The sequence below is a fragment of the Leiobunum rupestre genome, chromosome 9 (genome assembly GCF_980474605.1).
Source record: "Leiobunum rupestre chromosome 9, qqLeiRupe1.1.hap1, whole genome shotgun sequence".
Lineage (NCBI taxonomy): Eukaryota > Metazoa > Arthropoda > Arachnida > Opiliones > Sclerosomatidae > Leiobunum > Leiobunum rupestre.
In genome coordinates this window covers 57,772,515-57,790,680 of record NC_143392.1, presented here as the reverse complement: position 1 = coordinate 57,790,680, position 18,166 = coordinate 57,772,515, and the positions used below count along the sequence as shown (strand labels likewise).

At 34.5% G+C, this 18,166-nt stretch overlaps 1 long non-coding RNA gene across 1 annotated transcript; it reads left to right on the top strand.

Annotated features, from left to right (window-relative positions):
• The first annotated feature begins 14,353 nt into the window (after positions 1 to 14,353).
• LOC149931598 (uncharacterized) lies at positions 14,354 to 14,956 on the top strand. Its single transcript, XR_016473938.1, has 3 exons — positions 14,354 to 14,459; positions 14,548 to 14,834; positions 14,903 to 14,956. It is a non-coding gene; the product is annotated as an uncharacterized LOC149931598 (long non-coding RNA).
• The last annotated feature ends 3,210 nt before the right edge of the window (positions 14,957 to 18,166 follow it).

Below are 18,166 nucleotides of genomic sequence, written 5' to 3'. Positions count from 1 at the left end.
GGGGGATTATGATAAATTTCTATTTATCACTTGATTCGTGGCTGCTCTTCGATTTACGGGATTCCGGGTTACGGGAGCTTCCGGATTACGGGGTTCCGGATTACGCAAGACACACGCCCACGCGTTTTATTGGGGGGACTCGACGGGGGAATTCTTGTTTCGCGGTGACAGTTCCAAACTGTCCGTTCGTCTCGAATAAGGAGCGGATTCCCGAATAACGGTAACTAACGAGCCGGATTACGGTACGGATGTCCTGATGACGACGACGAACTTCTTACAAGCGGCGTAGGTACTTCGGGTTTCAGTCTAAAACATCTGGTTAGGCGAGGGAATCTGTCTCGGTCATCTGGGTTTCTTCTCTCGGTATGGCTAGATATTGGGTGTTCAACAGGTGATTTGAGGCTGTGGAGGGCATTACGCTTCCCGGATTCATTACTGCTCGGCTCATACTCTTCCCGTCGGAATGTCCTGGACGTAGGTCATCTAGGCGGTCAGTGAGGGTTGTTTCGGTCATGAGGGCTTAAGGAGGGTTTATTAATATTTAAGCGTGACTTCATCGCACATTACTTTCTATTTATTTCGACATGGTCCATCTCTTGTCCAAGAATCAGAGTTCTGGCACAAGCCCACCTCTGTCCAGTTCTCTCGAGTTCTTGCAAAAGCAGACTTCTGTCCAGTTCTCTACAGTTCTGTCGAGTTCTGTCTTTTTGGGGCTCTGTCTCTTGGTTTTGTTCCAGGAATTTTAGGGCGGAGTTGAAAATAAAAAGCAATTGGTGACCTCCCAATTTATTTGGGTCATTGGTGCACCCAATGTCATGGGATGTATGACGTTGTCCGACCAGTAGTGTAAGGTCCCTTGGGGTTGGTTCTACTTGATTGCGGGGGTCTCAGTGTTTGTGGGGGAGAAGATGCCAGGAAATCACGAGGTTATATTTATTTTTTTGTCAAGAAAAAATATCCAGGCACACTTTTGACCTATGACCTGGCCTTGGAAAACGTGCGGTTTTTGTTAGATTCGGGTTACCTGATAGTGGGCTAAAGGCCCGCTAACATGACAAAGGTTCCATGGAATCGCTGTGAGTTGAGGGAATATTACTGGTTTAGTTAGGCAAAGTTTCTGAGAAAAAGCGGGTAGGGTCGGTTCCGAGAGAGCTTTTCACGGTAATAAAAAGAAACCAATTATCTCCAGATGCCAAGGGCTCTTAATTGTAACATTTCTGAAGGCAGGGATTTAGTTTATAATTTATATTAAGTACCCAGTTTAATTCTCTCAATTTTATATTTTACAGTGGGGGTTCATTGAGTTCTATCAATTTATATTTCATTTGTATGTATGGTTCAAAAGTTATTTAAGATTTTAAATTATCATTAATATTAATTTATATTTAACACTGTGATTAGTTTTATTAAACAGAGCTCGGAATTCTAAACATTTTTACATATGGGGCTTTACGAATACTTAAAGTGTTGGTTGCACGAAAAATCGATAGTAATAAAAACTAATGAATGCGGGCTTGTTTTGAAGCCCGGGACGTTCTCTTTCCAAAAATGTCATTGTCGAAACAAATTTCCAAGCCTAAGTGTATTAACTTTGAGTCCGAAACTGACCTTTTTCGCTCCCCGAAATCCTGAAATTTTCGGCGAATTTTTCTTCTCCGTAGCACGAGCAATTTGGGGCAAATCAAAGCTGTAGTTTTATAACTGAAGTGGAGGGATTCTGTTTACTTGTAGAAGTTTTCAAACCAGAGGTTTTTAATCATAATATTAGGCTTATTATCGAAATAATTTTTTTTTTACGCGCACGCTACGCGGCCCGCGCGACCCGACGTTTTAAGAAGAATTTACAAGGAGCCTTCGGTTTCATATCGTTTTTCTACTACGTAGGCTTGTGTATGCCTATTTCAATTACTACTGCGTAGGACTTTTTCCTGGGTGTTAAATCAACCTGCTTTTAATCCCAGATGTAAAGAAATGTATTACAGACAATTAGCCAATGATACGCTTCGCATTTTCTGACATCATGGGTGCCGAGAAGTCTGGAAATTCGCCGAAAAACTCGATTTCCACCATTTCGACTTCTTTTTATAATTATTCAAAGACCACTTAACCGATTTTGATGAAATTTTCTGTACTTGCCATAAAATGTTTGCTCTTTCTAATGAACCATTAATTAGCCATAGCTAAAATTTCGTGCAACCAACACTTTAACAATTACTATAGATGGCCGAGAGTGGAGGGAATAATGTAATAGCAAAAGTAAATACACACAAAAAAAATAAAAAAAAAATATACGGGGGAAAATGAACCTGAAGGGTTACAAGTACACCTGGGACCTAGGCTTACCACAGTGCGAGACAAAAAGGGTTAAAATTTAGTTGACTTATTTGACTAACCGCGTGACTTTGTGGTCCGTCGTTACTCTTGTAAACCTACTCCGGAATCTCAGAACAATCGAAAAGTATCCGCCTATTAAACCAAAGACAATTTGGAACCCTAGATTCGAATAGGCGCTTCAATAAAACATCTTCAAGGAAATCGCCAAGTAATATTATCGAGAGCCAGGACCTGCAAGTTACTTTTTATTAAGTGCTTGTTCAAATAATGGAAACTTTTATCAGGTAACGTAATCTTGGTTAACACGGCTTTCTTATTATCTATCGTTGTACAATTAAAAGGCTGCTACAAGACCCCGAACTGAACTTGAATCCGACGGTAGTTCAACTTGATTTTGAGGAAGCTGTCTTCAGTGCAGCAAAACTGGTATTCCCTTTTGCGACAATCCGAGGTTTTCTCTTAGCATTACGCCAAAGCTTTATGGAGAAACGTTCAAGATAATGGATTGGTTATAGACGGCAGTACTTTGCCAAACAAATGCCCGATTTCGGCGACTAAACTTGACCATCAGAAAATACAAAAATATGTATTGTGGACCAACATCGTCTTTAACCCCAATGGAGTTTTTGAACCAGATTAAAAGGGGCCCTAAACCAATCCAACCAATAACTTCACCCATTTTAAAATAGGAACATTAGTCATAAAAAAACAAATTTCAACTTTTAATTCGTTTAAAATTGTCATTTTAATGATAATTGGTTTTCGAGCCGATGGATTTACATTTCGAATCTAATTTTTAGTTCTCTGTCGGTTGGTCCTTTCTTTCTACCGTTGGTCTTCGGTCCGATTTACTTTCATTCTGTAGGTTGGTCTTCTATCAGTAGGACCCAGACCAGAACGCTACCCGTGAAGCAAAAACTCCTTAATTAACCATTCAAAAATGGTTAATTTTAAGTTGAGATGAAACGTTGAGAGCGACGTTGGCGATGTCCGGTGACCGAATGAGTCTGGCAACGTATCAAAAAACGTTCTTGTTTCTATAATAATCTACCAAATACCGACGTTATTATAAACAACGCAATGGAATCGTTATTACATTAAAGCAATTAAAAAGTTATTATTTAAACGTTGTTGAAACGTTTAATGAACTGCTCGATAACGTTGCAAACAATGCTTAATGAACCTTTATATACTAATACAGGGTGTCCACTAAAAATTAACCAGGGCGAATATCTCAAAATCTGTTTAAGGTACGATTTTGAAATTTTTAAGTCGTATAGAAGATGAAGGGGGAAACCTACTGCGAAAATGTCGATGACCTGGAAACAGGTCTTTGAGGTCATCCAAAACCTAACTAGAGAAACGTAAGTGTTACAAATTTGGTTCCAATTAGAAAGGTGTTTCACGTGATTTTTTAAGTACAGCCGCTGGAAGGCCAAAAATAGACAAATGGAAGAATTGGTAGCATCAGTCGTGGTCCAGCCTCGGCACTTTTCCCAGTCTAAAAATAGACCAATGGGAGAATTAGAAGCGCATCTTCCAAATGCTTTCGGTTGATTGGATCAAGATGCGCTTCTAATTATGCCATTGTCCTATTTTTGGAATACCAGCGCCTGTAGAAGTGTTCGACCCACAGCACTCTGGTGTACTAGGAAAAGTACCGAGGCTGGACCGCGGCTGAGGCTTCCACCCTGTATAGAAATTGGTTATATAATTTTGTTTCAATAGACCGTGTGACCAGCGTTTTTTATTTAAAATATTCCTTGGAAAAATAGCCTTTAATAATGTTAATCGTGAGCTTCGAATAAATACAAACTTTGGTGCCGTAATGAAAACAATGTCGGGGATTTAAATGGCCAGTTAAGCTGGAGGTAAGTTCCGAATAACGCCACTACGCGCATCACGGCGCTGTAGTCCAGGCGAGGTGTTCGCTTTTCCTCCGCGCACTCTCTTCGAAGCGACGCGATGAAACATGCGAAACCTGAGTTTTGCGTGGCGTCACTCTTGGATAGGTTCCACATTATAAAAGCTATTGCCTTCTTAGAACAGCTAAAAGAAGTATAATGTTATAAAAATATTAAACTTGCGTTGCGCTTAGGCCCCCTTTAGTCTCCAAAGTACGCTATTTTCCACTTAAAAAATCAGTTCAGCCTGGAATCTTAAGGGTTTCGTGCTCATATCGCGGAGATTGAACACTAATAAATTTTAAAAGAAAATTTCCCCCAGTTTTTTGCACTTTAATTGATAGAACCCCAATGAATATTCATGATTCTTAAATCCTCCAAAATTTTAAAACTAATTGAAACTAATTAATCTAGAACCGTATTTTCCTCGAAGGTTATAGTGAGATATAAATCAGACAATGTCTCAACTCATCGTAATCGTTCACGTTGAGAATCAGTGATTTCTCAATAACCTATTTATAAAAAAATCTAGCACGCAAAGGTTTAAAAATATCGGCGAAGAAACGTAAAACACGAATAGTTAAAGGCTTTTAGAACAAAAAAGATTGTTTTAAAACACCTGCGCCATCAGAATATTGTTTACGAAAGGAAGAAAGTCGACGCGTCGGTTGAGAGATCACACTTCCTGGTCTATTACTTTCTCTAAATAATAATTTGTTTGCAATTTAACCGTTCTATCCGTTTTTTCAAATGTCCGAAATGTCATTTGTCCCAACATTATACATTGGCTTTAACGGAATCTTAACATGAATAATTATGGAACTTCAATCTAACCGAAATTCCAATGAAAACAGACACCTAACATAACCTATTTAACCTAACGGAATCAAAGCCAACTCTGAATTAACACGAAACCCAGCCAATTATTGTTTACAAAATAACAATTTCCAGATGCAATTATAATGTATTTCTTATATTGGAAAATTACATTAATTTTTTTCACGAATTGCGGTGTCAGTTTCATTGTATATTGGTAATTGCCAATGATGAAGCTTAATTTATGTTTGACCTCGTCCAAAAATTCGAATTCATAATGCATATACGAAACACTATTTTTGCAAATGCTACTACTCGCTCAGACCAATGACACTCAAGGTCATTAAATTCGTACAAATGGAACAATTTCGGTTTTTGAGTTCGGACAAATGAGTATTCGGACAAACGCGACAGTATTCGGACGAAAGAAATTCGGACAAATGCAACTACCCCACTGAACCCACCTCAAAATTTCGATTTATATTTTTCCACTTCAGAACGGGGACTAGGGTGATACCGAGCTTAGTTTTATAAAGAGCCACTGCGCGAGAGCTGGCGCAGCAGTCAAGGCAAGTGTTTTGCTTTTGCTCCGCGCGCGATCGATCTCGGTCTCTCTCCTCGAAAGGTACAGGTGGCACCTGCGCTTCGCCCTGCATGACCGCGGAAAGAATTCCCAAAATAAATACCCTGCATAACATTGCCGTTTTCATTGTTGAAACCATATCGACCTGTTCGATGGCCGAGCCCGCCACGTTTGGAAGACGCGACACAAGACCTTTTAATTTCATGTTGCCGAACTCTAAGAAGGTGCTTGGTTAATTGACGTATCCTCAAAACTTTAATATCTATGCTTTGTATTATACATTTGTGTACTTTTTAATGAATTAAAAGCTGAACCTTTAATTTTTAATTTGTGTTGTGATCCCTTGGTAGGATATCGGGAAATCTTTTCCTACCCTGGAACGCCACCACTGACGGTGGGTCTGAATTGCCTAGATAAAAAGACATAATTACGCGGAGCCGATTTTTTATATGATATGTAAACCTCTGCTAACCAACAAGTTGACATGACTATCACAATAGACGTTTCTGGTTTAAACCAACGCCGGTTGGATGACCGGACTGTCAGGGTTTAGCGTAATTCCATCAAAGTAATTCAATAAAATAAGATACATAAACTCGTCAGAATGGGGTGTTTCTTTCGATTAAGCAAGTGAAGTGTTTTCCCAGATTAAAATAGAAATACGTAAAAAATTTTGCATATTAAATCGTTTTATAACCGCGAGTAATATTCATATATAAACCGTTTACCTAATTTTTGTGAATAAACAAAAATTTGGCTGTTGATTTATTTGTTCTGCTGAGCTCAATGAGTTCATTTTTAAGAAAGGTATCCGTTTTAAAATCTCGTTGGTTAAATTAATTGATGGTCACATTTTTCAATTTTTTGGTAAAGTTTAAAGTGAATTGTGCGATTGACTCTATAAACCTTTATATCTTTAATTTTTAACGTTAGAGCCCAGAGTGTTTCTTTAAAGAAGCCTTTGGAAAAAGTGCTTGATTTCCCTTAAGCATTTTTGGGTTAACTATTTTTTATCTTTAGAGTTCATAATACCTTGGAAATGTTTTCAATTAATAGTTATCTTATTTTATCATTATACCTTTGAGAAAACATCCAAATGACAATTTGTGAATATTCATTTAAAATTTCTGAAATGCGGTTTACCCAAATTACGTCATATATATATGGTTTATTTAATACGGTATAATTTAAAGTTTTTAATATTTATCATTTGCTTAAAGAGTTCTTAAGTATATTATCCCCAGAATAATAATTTAAATATTTTTTTACGGATAACTCACCTTTCTATTGGGGATCGAGTGTTTCCGTCAAAACAATAAAAATATTATTATAAATGAAATGTGTTTTGGTTTGTCTATGTGTGTAAGCTTATGGTATTTCGCTCGATGATCCCCGGGGATCCAAGAGTTCAAACTTATTAAAGCGAAAATACTTTCTCAGTTACAATAGCAATCAATACTTGTTTATCAAGATAAAAAATAATCACGAATTGACCGACGATCAATTCCTTCGACATAATTAAACGCAACTAACCGTGACAGGGGCGTAGTCGAAGAGATAAGGAGTTACGAAACTCAGCTTTTAACCAATTCGTGTGCAAAAGACCGTGTTGGCCCAGAGTTTAATCAATAATGTATTTATATATTTATTCTCAGGGAGATTGAATATGTCGAGATTATTTTTGGCGTTTCTCCAATTCCACCCGTTGGGGCCCCCGGTATGCTCCTCCGCTTTAATAAAGTCAAATAATACTGCAATCTCATTGGTTCTTAAAAATTACGTTTTTCGACGCGATTAACGCTGCTGCGGGGACGCAAAAAATAAGACCGCCTCCTTTCTTCCTCCCCCTCCCTTAGCGTGACGGGGTTAGGGCCTCAACGTGTCCGTCGATAGTCTCGACATATTCATTCTCCCTGATTATAAATAAATACATTCTTGGTTTAATATTCTATTAAAAAAATTATATTATGAATTTCAAATAGGTTGGTTTTCTATTTTATTTAAGCCCTGGCGAAAATGTTAATTTCTGGAACTAGAAACTATTAAAATAAATTAAACAATATGATATAATTCATTATATTAATGATAATTGAATTATTTTATAATTAAAAACACATAGTTTAATGTTAATTACAATAATAACGACCGAAATGGGAGTTTTTTGGTAGAAATGTAAACTTTGTACCCGAACTTAAACGTCTTAATTCCACATTCCTCCACCAATGCGCCCAAACCCTATCCTTGATGTCAATTGAAATTTTTGCACTAAAGAACAAGGTCTAGGCTATAATAGAGCTTGGATTTATAAATTTCCAAAAAAGCTAAATTGAAGAAGATTGCTATTTTATTTGCGGAAATAAACTTCTAATTAGATTGAGAGATCTACTACAGAGCTTCTCTTTGTTCATGTAGATATCGTTTCGAACAACTTAATAACAAAGCCTGATAGATGACCTTAGTGTTAGGGTATCCCGTGATTGCATCAAAATAAATAATGCAAAAATCAAATATATGAATTAGTTAGAATGGGTTGTGTCCTTCGTTTATGTTTGAACTAGTGAAGTGTTCGCCAGATTAAAATATCAAAGCGCAATAAATGGTTTAAATATTTTCAACCAAAGGAAATATTTAAAACAAATAAATTAATCATATTTTCGATAAATTGTCTTTTATAATTATTAAGACAAAAAGTTAATTATATAAATATAATTTAATATAACGTTAATCATAAATTAAAATCCTTAAAAAATATTTTTTTAATTTTTATTAAATCATTTTGTAATTAAATTTGTCTTTTACAATTTTTAGTTTCACATCGAATGTATATTCGAAGTGACACTAACGCTATGGAAGGAATGTCATAACGTGTTTGTTGTTTGTCGTGGAAAGTGATGACACGGTAGATGGAGATTCTGCCGTGCTTTGGCGGGAATTTTGAAATAAAGCTTCGCGAAACGTTATATAGTCTTTCTGGTAGGAAGTTTGAAATAAATAATAATTATAATAAATATAAACTAATAAATTGGTTAAAAGTTTGAAATTTTTGTGGGAAGTTTGTATTAGACAATTTTATCGATATGCTAGAATAGGATTATAATTGGCGGGTGGCGGGAAGTTTGTATTAGACAATTTTATCGATATGCTAGAATAGGATTATAATTGGCGGGATGTTTGAATTAGATAATTTCTTTCAATTTGTTATAAGAGGAATATTTTTTGACGTGTTAAATTAAGAATATTGGATTATTATTGCACATCGTAAGACATCGTAGGCAGCTTAACTATTTAAACTTGGATACTTTGCCTCGATGTTTAACTAAAATTCTGGCTGGGCAGACTAATTATTCTGTACGTTGTCTTTTGCGCATTCTTGGTAAACAAACTAATTAGGCCTATTTAAAAAACTACGATTCTCAATTAAAAATAAGGATATACTTCTACTTTCTTACATTAGTATTCATTGATAAACTTTGATAAACCTAATTTAAAGTTAAATGAAACTTGAAACATACTTAATAAGATAATAAGTAATTGGAGCTCATCAGTAGCGCGCAGGGAATCTGGCTTGCGACTTTCTACTTTTCCTTGAAATTAAACTGCATTTTAGTGATTGTAGACCATTGGACCGAAATCCCATTCGTCCGAATGTACCATTCAACCGAAGTCCAATAGACCGAAAACCACGTTTTGCGCGATTTTTACTCAATATACAGTAGTGGTACATTTTTACTTACCGTAGGGTACGTGACGATAGTATATTTATTTTGGACTAAATTATGTCTTAAATATTTATTATTTCGTACCGTTGGGCATTTCTAGACGTTTTTCCCATAAAATTCGATATTTTAATGGGAAATATTTCGCTACTTGAAACTATCGCCTGTAATATGTATTGATTCAGTCAATTTATTCTTGTATAAATAAAAATGATTCTGCAATAAACCAAAAATACATACTTTTCTAAGCATAATGGCTTAACCTAACCTAAAGTGCCTACGCGGCTGCGGCGCGCCCGGCTAACCTAACCCAACCTAACCTAACCTAACCTAACCTGATAGCCTAAATAAATATATTTCGGTCCATTGGGAAAACCCATAGCATTATTTCCCATTAGATCAAATCCCATTCAACCGAATACCATTAAATAATAAAAGCCTGACATATGTCCTGCATTTATATACTATAATGGAATTCGGTCGAATGGTAAAATCTCTAGCATTTTATCCCATTGGATCAAATCCCATTAAATCGAAAATATTCGTATTACATTTTTGTTACTAGTTTAACATTGAGTGATTCGTTTGATTAAGAAAAAATTCCCCCACCCAAAACCCCTCTTTAAAAACCTGTTCCCGTTTAAATTTTTATTTTTTTTAAACCATTTTAACTATTATAATATTTTATTTGATCTCTGAATAACACGATATTTTATTAAAACTAATTACTTACCCACCCATAACCCCTAGTTTTACCCTGGTCCCGCTAAGATTGTTGGGTTAATTCTATTAAAAAAGCACTAAATTCGTATTCCGAACCTCGGCGTGTATACGAATTGCCGTTATTACAATGTAAAAGTACTACATTATGATCTTGGCCGAGAATTCAAAAATTAGCGTAATAGATACTACTTTTTTGTCTCAGCCCAAAGGCCAAGAAACTACGATTTGATGTTCGACTAAGAAAATATTTCAAAAAGAATAGTTCAACAATCGATATAGGACCTAAGTAATGCATTAAAATAACGGTTATTGAGAGGCTGACTCTCATGGTACATGTATAAGAAGCTTAGGTGGATATTTATCTAGGTTATTTCCAAAAATTAACGCCGGAGAACATCGAATTTCAAGGGAAAACTCTAATACAAAACGATCCAAAATAAATGTATGGAAAACACAGCTTAGTCCAAATTATGAATACTAAAATCGCGAACCCTACTATACATCAAAATCTACAAATAAAAACACGAAGCAGATTTAAATTTCCGAATCAACCGAATCCCCACCATATTGGGCTATAAACGAAAATACTTTTCGTTGCAATGGGATTCGGTCAAACGGGATTCGGTTCATGGTATACAACCCATTTTAGTCCATAGGTGGTTTTTTGACTTAAGTTAATTTTAGGTTGCGATTTAAATTTAAAAAATCGATGGATTTTTATTTCTGGACAACTATTAAAATTTCACCCAGTTAAATAATATTTTCGGTTTAATATGTCTTTAAGATAAGTTAAATTAATAATTAAAGTATAAAGCTTTTTCACAAGCCTATAGTAGCCAGTGTGGCTACTTTCGTCAATTTTGGGTTTACCGATATCTGTTTCTCTTATTTCTCCAAACTTAGAAGCAATATTACACTTATACCTCTTGTCCTCCAAAACCAAATAAATCCTCGTTAAAACTGTTCAAATAATTTTCTTTAATTTGTATAACTTATGTTTTTATTTTACTAATCTCAATGCAAGATATAATATTTTGTCAGCTGAGTATAAACCGCTTAAGTCAAAAATTATATTTTTAAGGAAATATAATTTATATTTCTAAAATCTCGAAATAAATTCGGCCCTTGTCATTTTGTTACATTTTTAACGCAATATAAATTCACCCAATAAAACACATTTAAAAAAGGAGCAAAAAATTATAAATGTTAATTTTTTTTACCATGTTTAATTTTCTAATTTTTAAATAAATATTAAAGATAATTTATTTACAATTGGGAGCTTTTGAACCGTGGTCCTTCGTCAGCCGTAACATCAATCACATTAGATTGCTGGGCTTTGAACATAATATTTCATTTTGATTTTTTAAATTCAAATTTATTTACGAGATGTAAAAAAATATCAAATATTATCTAAATGAAACTAATTTTACGTTGGTTTATTTCTTCAAATATTTATTAAGATTATCACTCTCTCCCATTCAACCATCTTTGCAATTATCCACTTTTTCAAGCAATTATTAAATATAAAATATTTTTAATTCATCGTTGTATTGTCTTAGCACGAAAACGATAACGGAAAACCAGTCCTACTAAACGTTAGATTTTAAATAAAATTTTAATTTTTAATTAGAACCATTTATTTCGTTTTATTTATATTTTATTTTTGTTTGTCAACCTTTTTTGGTGAACCAAAAGGTCACTGGAATATGTGCATAATTATGTTACATTGAAATAAGTGCTACGATGATTGAAACATTTGGGGATAATGTGAGATAACATTACTGGAAATCAATAGCCTTTTTCACACCACAAATCAAAAATATACTTCAACCATACAGTATTGAATTGAATTTAAAATATGCCTCTTTTTCAAACAATCTTTCAAATTTTGACCTTATCTCAGACATAAATGACCTTCTAGCGAGGCGCTGTTAAGGGGTAAGTGAGTTAAGTAGGCTGTCACCAAATGCTTTGAGTAACACCATAATTAAAATGATGTGATTCGTTTTGAACGGCTTTATAGATTTATTTATGAAAAAAGATCAATATTTCGACTGAAAGCGCCCACACTCGATCTAAATAGCCAGTGTAATAACGATAGGGTGGATAGTACCTACTTGTTCGTGCTTAAACGATTCAATTACTTTAGAAAGGGCCTTATGTTTATGCCTAGCGTTTTTTTTTGATAAGTTGCAGGAGTACAATAATGGTTGGGAATAGGATGTAAGGATTTTTCAGAGTTAAACTTAAAGACCGTCTCATACATTCTTAACAAAACTTAATATAAAATGGTGCCTACTTGAGTGTCTAGTACATATTGAACGCTATCGACGAGGAAAAACGTTCAAATTTATTTGACCGTTAACAATAACGGAACGATTCTTATTGAAGCCGCGCCATGCTTTGCTATTGTATTGCACTTCCCTGATAAAGTTTAGGGGAAAATGTTAGGGTTTACCAAGTTAAGTGTGCTTGTAGCCAATACCGATAGTGTTTACGCATCGGATTTATCTAGGGGAGCTAGAGCGGTTTAAATTTACTCAAATTTGATATATCCGCAATAGGTTTTTTGAAAGTGTACGTATGCTCTTTAAATGAAAATAATAAAACTGGCTGGTAACGATAACCCAACGACAAAATTGATAATTATCCTGTTGGAACGGAAATAATGGACACTTAAATAGAAACGGACTTAGTAGAATATCAAGTCTTCATTAACGGTAAAACTCTCGTCATATATTACTTGAGAAAAATTTCCGTGAGTGAAATTTATTTAAATACTCTCGGGCTCAAATCGAATGAGGACCAGTATTCTCCGAATCAGCTTATCAACGGGAAAGAGGCGTGGAAGGCATTTGAAAATTAAATTTCGTATATAACACCGGTAAAGAGTAAAGCCTTAGAAGTTTGTAAACGGTAGTAGGGTATCAAACAGGGACATGATCTCTTAGAACAATTTTATTCAATTTTATTTTTAAAACTAACAAGTTTAAGTTAAATCAAGATCCAATGCGATTTCATTTAGTTAAAATCACACGCTTAATTTCCGTAATATCTTAAAAAGCTGACAATGTTTATAAACTCGCAAAAGAGCAAGCATCAACACGTCAGCAAAAACAATGTTAACCCCTCAAAATTGTTGGCGCACGCGAAAATGTTAGAAATAATCCGGCCATTTTTCTTTTCACACAGACTGTTAATAAAAACTTTAACGTTGCGAGCGCCATCTGCGTTTATAACCGTCAACTAAATATGTGAAGAAATAGCAGACGAGTTTTGAATTTCAAGGTTTTTCGGTTGAACTTACAGTTGTCGAGCCGAAATAATTTTGAAAGAGCAGCTAATATAGTCAATTTAAAACTACCAAAATTTCAACTACGTACGAAGCCTATAGAGATTAAATAAAAAATGCTTTTATTAAAGCAGTTGAAAGGTTGAATTAGGGGGAGTAGTTGAGATCTATGAAGGTGCAGATATTGAAAATGTTTTAGGTTTAAAGAGTTTCGTTTTTGGAATTTTCAAAAGCGAAAAATATTTCTAAAATAATTTCCATCGATTTTCCTCACCATTTATATATTTTAAAACCCTTATCCCTTGAATTTGAGCCTTGAAACTGTAACAGTAAACTGAGAAAATGTTAAAATAAAAAGTTTTTATTTTTAATAGAACGCATCAGGGGCCCTATTCTGTAATTTTTCAGTTATCGACGAAGCGAAGTCGATAGCGAATGACCACGTAGCGATCGAGATCTTTCTCGATCGAAATGTGGTATTCTCTAACTTAGCTGTTCGATTTCGTTATGGGAGCTTTCGATTTTCGACAGAGATAGCGAAGACGATTTTATGCGAACTTCCTTTTCGCCAATCGGAATATTTGTTGCATTAAAATAATAAAACACACGTGTAGTATTTCTATTACAATTTACAAGAGAATGAATAAAAGTGGTCGAAACCGCCGTGTATCTCCATCACAACAATTAACAATAATAACATTTTTGGGAAAAAATTAAAGTTTTAAGACAAGAAAGTTTTCATCAAGTTTAAAAACAGCGACTTCGAAAAATTGTGGAAGGAACTAGCTCAAATACTAAAAAGTGATGGAACGGGTCCATTGAAAAGTGTTGACAAATGGAAAAAAGCAAGTGTCCTCTTATTAATCATGCTAAATACTATAATAAAAATTATTATTAATGATGTAATATGTCCTCGCTGACTGGAAAAGCAAGACAAAAATAAAAAAATAAAAATTGTTAATAAACAAAGAGGAACGGGAGGAGGAGAAATGTGTACTGACACCCTTACTGATCTGGAAATAAAACTTCTAGCTGTTTTTGGAAAGGAACTTACTGATGGAATTGCCGATGCACCAGAATTTGGTATTCCTGTAAGCGCAAATAATAATTAATTTACTAAGTCTTTGTCATTGCTATCGAAATCATATCTTCTAAGTTGGTTTTAAATTTTTTTTAAAGCCTGAAGCTAGATATGGGATCAAACCAAATTCATCAGAACCTAATTCTTCAGCACAAATGACTCCTAAGTAACCGCATACAAATAAACAAAGCTCAACAGGGAACAGGTTCAATAATACTGCCGAGTATATAGGTTTCGAAGGATACGAGATTGAGGAACGAGAATGAAGAAGATGAGCTTGGAAGTAAAGATGAAAATGAACAGAGTAACGAGTATGATTACGTAATAAGCAAAACTCCTAATTCAAACACTGAAAAAAGAAAGCAAATTGAAAGAGACGCTCAAGGTATAAATAAGCTTTTTAAACCAAATTTCTAACTGCAGTAGTATAACCAACAATTTTTTTATATTTAGACTCTAATAACAAACGAAAGAAATTTATGGAAACAAAGCTAACTAATAAGAAACAACTAGAAATCTCAACAAACGTGCTACAAAAATCACAAGATACTCAGAATGACGTTTACAAAGATATAGCCAAATCTCTTTCAACACAAGCACAGGCAATGGTAGAAATGGTAGCCATTCAGAAAGAATTAGTGATTTTAAATAAACAAAGGAAAGATGTGGCTATGCTAAAACTAGCAGCTCAAAGACGGCATAATTAAATATTGCAATTACTTGTACCAAATCTTTCCAAAACTAATGCAAAATGAAATGTCTCAAAAATTAACTACGCTACGGATTTACCTGAAAATGTAACGAATGTATTAAATCATTTAAAAGTGACGAATTTATTTTACCTGAAAATGTAAAGAATGTATTAATGTTACTAATGAATGTATTAAATGTGACGAATGTAATTTACCTGAAAATTTAATGAATGTATTAAATGTTGAGAATGTATTTTACCTGAAAATGTAACGAAGTCAAAAGAGATTTCAAATAAATAGCATTTGTCTTTTAAAAGCACTTTATATACTCTAAAAATTGGCAAAGCTAATTCATTGCTAAATGTAGAAAAGACTAATTTAAAACTATCGCGAAAAACGTTGACGAATTATTTGTGTTCTAGTTTGTTGACCGGGTACTCCGTAATCGTCATTGTGGACAGGATCCACATTCCTACGAGGATGATTATCCACCAAAAGTCTGTCATCAGGGCCATATTCATGTTCCCGTAACGGTTCTAAAGCATTGAAGTCATTTGGCACTCCTCTTAATATACACATGTTATGCAAAATGGTACAAGCATACACAATTTCACAAGCCTTGTCTGGGCTGTAATGTAAAACCCTATTTTTCAATAAGCATCAGAATCGTTGTTTTAATACCCCATTACACCGCTCTATAACGGATCGTGCCGACTTTTGGCACAAAGAGAATCGTTCTTCCGGCTAATCAGGTGGTGGATGTACGATGGGGGTGATTAGCCAAGGCAAAAGGGCATATCCACTATCATCTGCAAAATAATTACATTATATAATTGTTAGAAATAAATATGACAAATATTAGTTACAAACGAAATAACCAAAAACCTTGCAGCAACCCTTCATTATAGAATATTTCCAAAGTAGACGAAATCAGAGATGATTTAAAAATATATGAGTCATGGGCTGGCCCCGGAAATATGGCATTTTCTTGCAGTATTACCAAGTCATAATCACATATCTTAAGGAACGAAACAAACCAATATTTAAATTTATGTTTAGAGAATAAAGAAAGTACATTTCTCATTCACTTACAAGCTGTATATTTAAAGAGTGGTATCAATTCGGTTAACATATAGATATTCTTTATTCCTACGATTTGCTTTAACAGGTGGTACAATAGCAATTTGGGTGCAATCGATCGTACCTATTACAATAAGAAATTGTGTTTCCTCCAAGAACCTAAAACATTGCATTTTAGTCAGGTCATTTATTTAAAATTTTTCAACTACAGTTCTTCTTATTACCTTATCGCTGTTGCAGTCTTTTCCACTTCTTTATTAGGAAACTTGATCCATTTATTATCCGAACCATTTAATATAGCACTGGTGACACAAGCTAAAACTCGAGAAACAGTTGGTTGGCTAACCCGGTGAAAAAAATCCTGTCCTACACAGAGTTGGTACGAGCCAACCGAATAAAATCTAAGAGCTATTAGAACCTAAATTGTTAAAATATAATATACTTTTTATTCATAAATAAAATAATGGTAAAAATTAAACTCAAGACAATTACCTTGGAATCAACAGAAAGAGAAGGGCTTCTTAGTCCTGTCGAAGGCCCGCGTAGATCTTCACAAAGTTCTAATACTAAGGCTTTTTCAAGCCTATATAAATGTCTAAAATAAAGGTTTGATAGCTCAAATGCATGAGATTCATCTCGAATTACTCGTTGCCATCTTAAATCCCTTCTTTGATCGATTTCCATCGCGATATTAAGTATATTTTCGGGAAGATCATTAATAGCAGCCATTTTATTTTCTTTCTATAGCATTACTATCGAATCTCTCATATCATTGGACGATACGGCTAGCGAAGTCGATGTCGACAGCTCCGACCCTGTCGCGATCGTCTTCGCTATCTCTGTCGAAAATCGAGAAGATAAATTCGACAAAAATCTTAGAGAATACCGTTTTTGTCATTTTCGATATCTCCGTTCGCGATCGACATCTCGCTCTCGAAGCTTACAGAATAGGGCCCTAGTTCTTTGCTGTAGGATATTGTGTTATACAGGGTGTATGAAAATATTCGGCATGGGCATTTTATTCAAAATCCAATCATACTAAAAATCTTAAATTTTCAGGATATGTTCTTTTGTAATGGTTCTCTTTAATCTGTGAATTTCAGAAGAATCGGAAAATATTTCTCGGATTTGGAAAAATTATTTTTTCACCGGCAGGTAGTAGACAAAAATATTCAATGACAAAGTTGAAGAGAATACTCTGAAACCTAAGAATACATTTTGTTCTGTGAATTGAGGGGTGTTTGGACCTAAATAATGGGGCCCGAAAAATAACAAGTTGGTACTACCCAAATTATGCTTTTTGTTTAAAAATTACAAAAATGGTCCGATGATTCCCCTTCTATTCTGCTGCTATGCAAGTCTCGCAACGGAAAAACGAGATTTTGGAAATTTCTTCTGACCATATCAGGTGTGACCTAGGATATTTCATTTTCACTACTTGCCATTCTTATGCTCGACCTTGGTTCACGAACACATCATTCCAAACGCTCACGCTCTTATTACTAGAACCAACTGCTGATTATCCGTAGCCGGTAAGTTCAAAATTTTGTTGTTGAATAGAGAACTACGTTAGGATGAAAAAATTATAAATTTTACTTTAGTTTACATTTTTAAGTAAAGTTCTTAAATCTGAATTTTTTATAGATTTAAAACAATAATACTACACTAAACAGCGAGGATAATTAAGTATGCGTCTTGTAAAAATATAATTTGATTATTGATGATGGTGGAGTTTGCTTAATTGGTAGTACTTGTTAATCTATTTCTAGATAACAGATAGAATAGCGAGTTTGAAGATCGAATCAAACACATAAAAAATTAAAGGCTCACTCTGATATTGTTAGATTGCGAAGCAAATGGAATTACGGCCTGTCTATTTACCCCCGATTTTCGGTGGTTAATAGCCTGTATCTTTTTACAACCGAAAATCGGGGGTAAATAGCGC